The sequence below is a fragment of the Anoplolepis gracilipes genome, unplaced genomic scaffold (genome assembly GCF_047496725.1).
Source record: "Anoplolepis gracilipes unplaced genomic scaffold, ASM4749672v1 Contig18, whole genome shotgun sequence".
Lineage (NCBI taxonomy): Eukaryota > Metazoa > Arthropoda > Insecta > Hymenoptera > Formicidae > Anoplolepis > Anoplolepis gracilipes.
Window position 1 is genome coordinate 2,149,621 of NW_027328669.1, and position 7,751 is coordinate 2,157,371.

Consider the following 7,751-nt stretch of genomic DNA (forward strand, 5'->3'; position numbering starts at 1 on the left):
TTTAATGATTTTAAATTCTTTCATTTTAATTTATGTTTATATTAATTTAATAAATCTAATAATATATTTTTATTCAATTAAAATTAAGCTTTTTAATAAACCAATATACATATATAAATTTTCTTACTCATATAGATTATTTATTTTTTTCATGATTTTAAGCTTAATCTTTTCATTAATTATAATTTCAATTTAGTTGTATACAATTTTTTAAAATTAGATATATAATTTTCACCCCACTTAATCAATAAATTTTAAATATTAAGATTTTAAGTTAAATTTATAAACTTTAAACCTTCAAAGTTTACACAATAAAATTTTTAAAAATTTTTAAATTTTAAAAATTCTAATATTTTAATTTTTTATTAAAAATTTCTTTAAATTTGCAATTTAATATTCTTATTAGTTAAACTATAAAATATATAAAAAATTTTTATTTTTATAACACATTTAATGTAATATCAGAAAATTAAAATTTTCTTAAATAAATTTACAATTTATTACTTAAATCAGACATGATATCTATTATTATCTCACTTAAACTTAGTAAATAATTTTATTATCAATAAAAATATACTATGAATAAGTGACTTTATTCAACTAATCACAAAGATATTGGCATTCTATATTTTTTATTTGCAATTTGGGCTGGGATAATCGGATCTTCTATAAGAATAATTATTCGTTTAAAATTAGGATCATCTAATGCACTAATTAATAATGATCAAATTTATAATTCAATAGTTACTAGACACGCATTTATTATAATTTTCTTTATAGTTATGCCATTTATAATTGGGGGATTTGGAAATTTTCTTGTCCCTCTAATACTTGGTTCACCTGATATAGCCTACCCTCGAATAAATAATATAAGTTTTTGACTTCTACCCCCCTCACTCTCTCTACTTTTATTAAGTAATTTTATTAATGATGGAACTGGGACTGGATGAACAATTTATCCCCCTTTAGCCTCTAATACATTTCACAATGGTCCTTCAGTAGATTTAACAATTTTTTCTCTTCATATTGCCGGAATATCTTCTATTCTAGGGGCTATTAATTTTATTTCTACAATCTTAAATATACATCATAAAAATCTCGCAATTGATAAAATACCCCTTCTAGTTTGATCAATTCTCATTACAGCAATTCTCTTACTTTTATCCCTCCCAATTTTAGCCGGAGCAATCACAATACTTTTAACAGACCGAAATTTAAATACTTCATTTTTTGATCCGTCAGGAGGGGGTGATCCTATTCTTTATCAACATTTATTTTGATTCTTTGGTCACCCCGAAGTTTATATTCTTATTCTCCCAGGATTTGGGCTAATTTCCCATATTATCATAAATGAGAGAGGAAAAAAAGAAACCTTTGGTGCCTTAGGAATAATCTATGCTCTTATAGCAATTGGATTTTTAGGCTTTATTGTTTGGGCTCATCATATATTTACTATTGGGCTAGATGTTGATACCCGAGCCTATTTCACTTCAGCAACAATAATTATTGCAATTCCAACAGGAATTAAAATCTTCAGTTGAATTACAACACTTCATGGTACAAAAATTAATTATAATTCCTCTCTTTGATGGGCTATAGGATTTATTTTTTTATTCACAATGGGGGGATTAACTGGAATTATACTATCCAATTCCTCAATTGATATTATTCTTCATGATACATATTATGTTGTTGCCTACTTTCATTATGTTCTTTCTATAGGAGCTGTATTTGCCATTATTGCAAGATTTATTCATTGATTCCCTCTTATTACAGGATATTCTTTAAATAATTACTTTTTAAATATTCAATTTATCTCAATATTTGTTGGTGTAAATTTAACATTCTTCCCACAACATTTTTTAGGGCTGAGAGGCATACCTCGACGATACTCAAATTATCCAGACACCTACCTCTCATGAAATATTATTTCTTCAATTGGTTCATTAATTTCTATCATCAGATTAATTTTTTTAATATATTTAATTTGAGAATCCCTATCATCTAAACGTCTTGTCTTAAATATATTCTATCTTAATCCTTCATTAGAATGACTAAGAAAATTACCACCTGTTAATCACAGATATAATGAAATTCCTTCAATTTAATTAAAAATTATCAACTTTAAAAAATTTTAATATGGCAGATTAGTGCAATAGATTTAAACTCTATATATAAAGATAAATTCTTTTATTAAAAATAAATACTTGAATAATTTCCCTTCAAAATTCTAATTCACCTACATATGATATAATAATTTTTTTTCATGATTTTACTATAATAATTTTAATTTTCATTACTTTATTAATTCTTTTTATTATAATTTCAATAATTAATAATAAATTTACTGACCGATTTATACTTCAAGGCCACACTATTGAATTAATTTGAACTATTTTTCCAATATTTATTTTAATTTTTATTGCCATCCCATCAATTAAAATTTTATATTTAACTGATGAGATATTTAATAATAAAATTACCCTGAAATCTATGGGACATCAATGATATTGAAGGTATGAACTTTCAGATTTTTTAAATATTGAATTTGATTCATTTATAATTCCTACTAATGAATTAAACCCCAATGAATTTCGTCTATTAGACGTAAATAATCGTTGTATTCTTCCATATAATTATCCCATTCGTGTTTTAACTACATCTATAGATGTAATTCACGCTTGAACAGTCCCATCTTTAGGAATTAAAATAGATTCTACACCCGGACGACTAAATCAATCAATGTTAATTATAAACCGACCAGGTCTTTTTTTTGGCCAATGTTCTGAAATTTGTGGTATAAATCATAGATTTATACTCATTGTTATTGAATCAACAAACTTTCCTAACTTCAAAGACTGACTTCTTACTTTTTAACTAATTTTTTTTATTTTAATTGAATAATTAATAAATATAAAATATAATTTTTACATTCATTAAATGACTGAAAGTAAGTTTTGACTTTTTAAGTCAAATTATAATAGATCTAACACCCTATTTTTAATGTAAAGAATTAGTTTAATATTAAAAAACATTAAATTGTCAATTTAAAAATATTTTCACCCCCACAAAAATATTCTTTTATACCACACATAATACCGATAATATGAGCAATAATGTTAATTTTATCTATATTTTCACTTTTTATGATTTTAAGCATTATTTATTTTTATCCTATCAACTTAAAAATTAATTATTATAATAATATAATTTTAACAAATCCTAAAAAATGAATTTGAAAATGATAATAAATTTATTTTCTATTTTTGACCCCTCAACTAGAATTAATTTTTCTCTAAATTGATTAAGAACTTTAATTATTTTTCTTATTTTTTCATATCAATATTGACTTATCCCCTCTCGTTTACATATATTTTTTAATTTTTTATTAAATTTTCTAATAAAAGAATTTAAAATTTTAATTAATTATTCCTATTCTAATTTAATTATTTTTATTAGTTTATTTTTATTTATTATTGTAAATAATTTCATAGGCTTATTCCCCTATATCTTTACATCTTCTAGTCACTTAAGTTTTTGTCTTTCTTTATCTTTATCCCTGTGAATTTCTATAATGTTATTTAGAATTTTAAATTACACTAATGATTTCTTTTCTCATCTTACCCCTCAAGGAACTCCCTTCATTCTAATACCATTTATAGTCATTATTGAATCAATCAGTCTGATTATCCGGCCTCTCACGTTGGCAATTCGTCTGACAGCAAATATAATTGCAGGACATTTACTTTTATCATTATTAGGATCTTTCTGGGCAAATTATTAATAATTTCTTAATTTTTTTAATTATAATCTCCTCTCAACTTTTATTATTTATTCTTGAATTATCTGTATCAATTATTCAGGCCTATGTGTTTTCCATTCTTTCTACATTATATAGAAGAGAAATTTAATTAATTTTTACTATTTCAAATAAATAAATAATAAATAATTATAATCAAATTTTATAGTATTATCATTATGACAAAATTACATCAAAATCATTCATTTCATTTAGTATCAATTAGACCTTGGCCTATTATTATTTCTTTCAGATTATTTAATAACTTAATTTCAATAATTATATGATTTCATAAATTAAATTATCTAATTATAATTTCTATTCCTTGCACATTATTATGCATATATCAATGATGACGAGATGTAACACGAGAATCAACATTTCAAGGATCTCATACAATTAATGTATATATTGGCCTTCGCTTAGGGATAATTTTATTTATTATTTCAGAAATTTTCTTTTTTATTTCCTTTTTCTGAGCTTATTTTCATTCTGCTTTAGCCCCTTCCATAGAAATTGGTCAATTATGACCCCCTTAGGCATTAAACCATTCAATCCATTTGATATCCCTCTAATAAATACTATTATTCTTTTATCCTCTGGGATAACAGTAACTTGAACGCATCATTCTATCTTAAATAAAAACTTTAATGAAAGATATCAAAGTCTCTTATTAACAATTATACTTGGGATTTATTTTACCTCCCTTCAAATAATTGAATATTTCGAGTCACCTTTTTCAATTGCTGACTCTATTTATGGGTCAACCTTTTTTCTAGCTACAGGCTTTCACGGAATTCATGTAATTATTGGGACGCTATTTCTTTCAATTTGTTTGCTTCGCATAAATTTTCTTCATTTCAGAAAATCTCACCATTTTGGTTTTGAGGCAGCAGCCTGATACTGACATTTTGTAGATGTTGTTTGATTATTTTTATATATTTCTATTTATTGATGAAGATACTAAAATATTACTTAATTTAAATTAATTTATTATTTTATAAATTTATATAGTATATTCATATTACATTTAATTTCCAATTAAAAAAATTAATAAAATTTTAATATAAATAATTTTAACTTTTATTTATATAATTACATTTTTTATTATTCTATCAACTCTAATTTTATTAATTAATTTACTTATCTCATCTAAATCATTAGCAAATCGAGAAAAAATCTCACCATTTGAATGTGGATTTGATCCTCTATCTAATTCTCGTCTCCCATTTAGAATTCAATTTTTTTTAATTAGTTTAATCTTTTTAATTTTTGACATTGAAATTACTCTCTTAATCCCATTAATTTACATATATTTTATAAATAAAATTATTATTTTTTCCTCATTATTGTTCATTTTCATTCTAATTTCTGGCCTAATCATTGAATATTTAGAAAAATCAATTGACTGAAAAACTAATTAAAATTTATAATTTTTTTACATTTATAAATTTATTTTTTATTCTTGATAAATTTTATTCAGGATTTTAGTTAAACATAAATAACATTTAAATTGCAATTAAAAATTAAATATCTTAATATTTAAATCTTAATTTTCTTTTAAAGTAAATATTTACATTTAATTTCGACCTAAAAATTTGATTAATTTCAATTAATCTAAAAGAACCACATCGAATAAAATTTATTTTTTGAAATAATAATATTTTTGAGCTTCTAACTCAACATTCAATGAAAGGTTTCATTTTATTTCATAAATTTAATAAATATCTAATTAAAAATTATTAACTAAAACCAAAAAAGAGGTAAATTATTGTTAATAATTATATTGAATCTATAAAAAAATTCTAGTTAATTTTTCTTTTTTATTCATTTATATAGTTTAATTAATAAAAACCTTATATTTTCATTATAAAAATAATAAATTTTTCTTTATTTATAAATAAATTATTTAAAAATAAAATCTTATTATCTTAATATCTTCAATATTATGCTTTACGAAATTTAAGCTATATTTAAGCTATATTTAAATATAAATTACTTTAAAAATTAATTAACTAATAAAAAAAATAATTAATAAAATTAATACTGAAATAAAAATAAATATATAAATTTTAAATAATTTTATCTTAATTACTAATCTATTTATTATCCTATAAATAATTTTCTTTCCCATAAATTCAATCCATATCTTATCTATCCTATAGGTATTTAATCTACAAATTATAATAGGACTATAAATTCATATATATATATAATTTATAAATCATATAGATCTAAAAAAATAACTAAATATTAATATATTAATTAAATTTTTTATAGACATAATCAACCTTAATAATACTCCCACAAATAATAATAACATTGTAGTTATTTTTACATTTACATTCATATATAAAAAGTAATTATCAAAAAAAAATATTCACATTAATATAGATCCTCTAATTAACCTTAAGATTAATAAAACAAACATCGATAAATTCATTAATTTATCTTCTTTATAATAATAAAATCTTGAATTTTTAAATGAGCCAAAATAAATATAATAAATCAATCGTAAAGAATATGACACAGTAAGAGAAATTGATAAAGTAATTATTATTAATAAAAAAATATTAATATTATTTAAATAGATAATTTCTATAATTAAATCTTTAGAATAAAATCCGGCTAAAAAAGGAATTCCTATTAATGCTAATCTAGAAATATAAAATCTTATTATAGTAAATGGAATAAACTCATTTAAATTACCACATAATCGAATATCCTGATTATTATTCATTAAATGAATTATAACTCCTGCACACATAAATAATAATGACTTAAAAATTGCATGAGTCAATAGATGAAAAAAGGCTAAAAAATTAAATCTTAAACTTAAAATTATTATCATTAACCCTAATTGACTTAAAGTAGATAAAGCAATAATTTTTTTTAAATCATTTTCAAAATTTGCCATCAACCCAGCTATAAATATAGTAAAAATTGAAATATATAATAAAATTTTCTCAATGCCCCTATTCATTAAATATTTATTAAAACGAATTATTAGATAAACCCCTGCAGTAACCAAAGTTGATGAATGAACCAAGGCTGATACTGGGGTCGGGGCGGCCATAGCTATTGGTAATGAAACAGAAAAAGGAATCTGAGCACTTTTTGTAGCTGCTGCTAAAACAATTATTCTTAAAATTAACTTATAATTTTCCATAAAACTTAAATTCCAACTTCAAAATGTAAATATTAATCCAATTCTTATTAATAACCCAATATCTCCCACTCAATTGCATAAGACTGTCACTATCCCAGAATTATATGATAAATAATTCTGATAATAAATCACTAAACAATAAGAAGTTAATTCTAACCCATCTCACCCAAATAAAATTCTAATTAAATTAGGGCTAATAATCATTAAAATTATTGATAAAACAAATATAATTACTAACTTAATAAACCGATCAATAAATATGTCATCGCCTATATAAATTATTCTATGTAATATAATTATTGAAGAAATTAATATAACTACCCCAATGAACAATGAGACTCAATCAAATAAAATATAAAATTCTACATTAATTGAATTAAAATTAAAAAATAATCATTCCATTATATATCTTAAATTTATTAAATTTAAATATAATCTTATAAAAAAAAATAACATAAAAATAATTATTATAAAAAATGAATAAATTTATAATAATCTAAGATAAATTTTTTTTATATCACTAATTTCACAAATTAATATTTTATTTTAAACTACTTAAATAATGACATTATAATAAAATAAATAAATAATAAACATTACTTATTTATTAATAATTAATATTATCTATATTGACTAATATAACAAAACTAAATTCTATTTAAAAAAATTAATGTATTAAACTTAAATTTAAAATTATTAAAATTAAAGGAATTAAATGAATCAAAATAATCATATAATCTTTTATATAAATAAATTGTTGAAAATTTTTCTTCAAAATAATTA

At 21.3% G+C, this 7,751-nt stretch overlaps 3 pseudogenes; 2 read left to right on the forward strand and 1 right to left on the reverse strand.

Annotated features, from left to right (window-relative positions):
• Nucleotides 1–602: 602 nt before the first annotated feature.
• On the forward strand, nucleotides 603–1,393 carry LOC140675713 (cytochrome c oxidase subunit 1-like; annotated as a pseudogene).
• A 2,585-nt stretch (nucleotides 1,394–3,978) lies between these two features.
• On the forward strand, nucleotides 3,979–4,754 carry LOC140675714 (cytochrome c oxidase subunit 3-like; annotated as a pseudogene).
• Nucleotides 4,755–6,023: 1,269 nt separating this feature from the next.
• On the reverse strand, nucleotides 6,024–7,340 carry LOC140675730 (NADH-ubiquinone oxidoreductase chain 5-like; annotated as a pseudogene).
• Nucleotides 7,341–7,751: the final 411 nt, after the last annotated feature.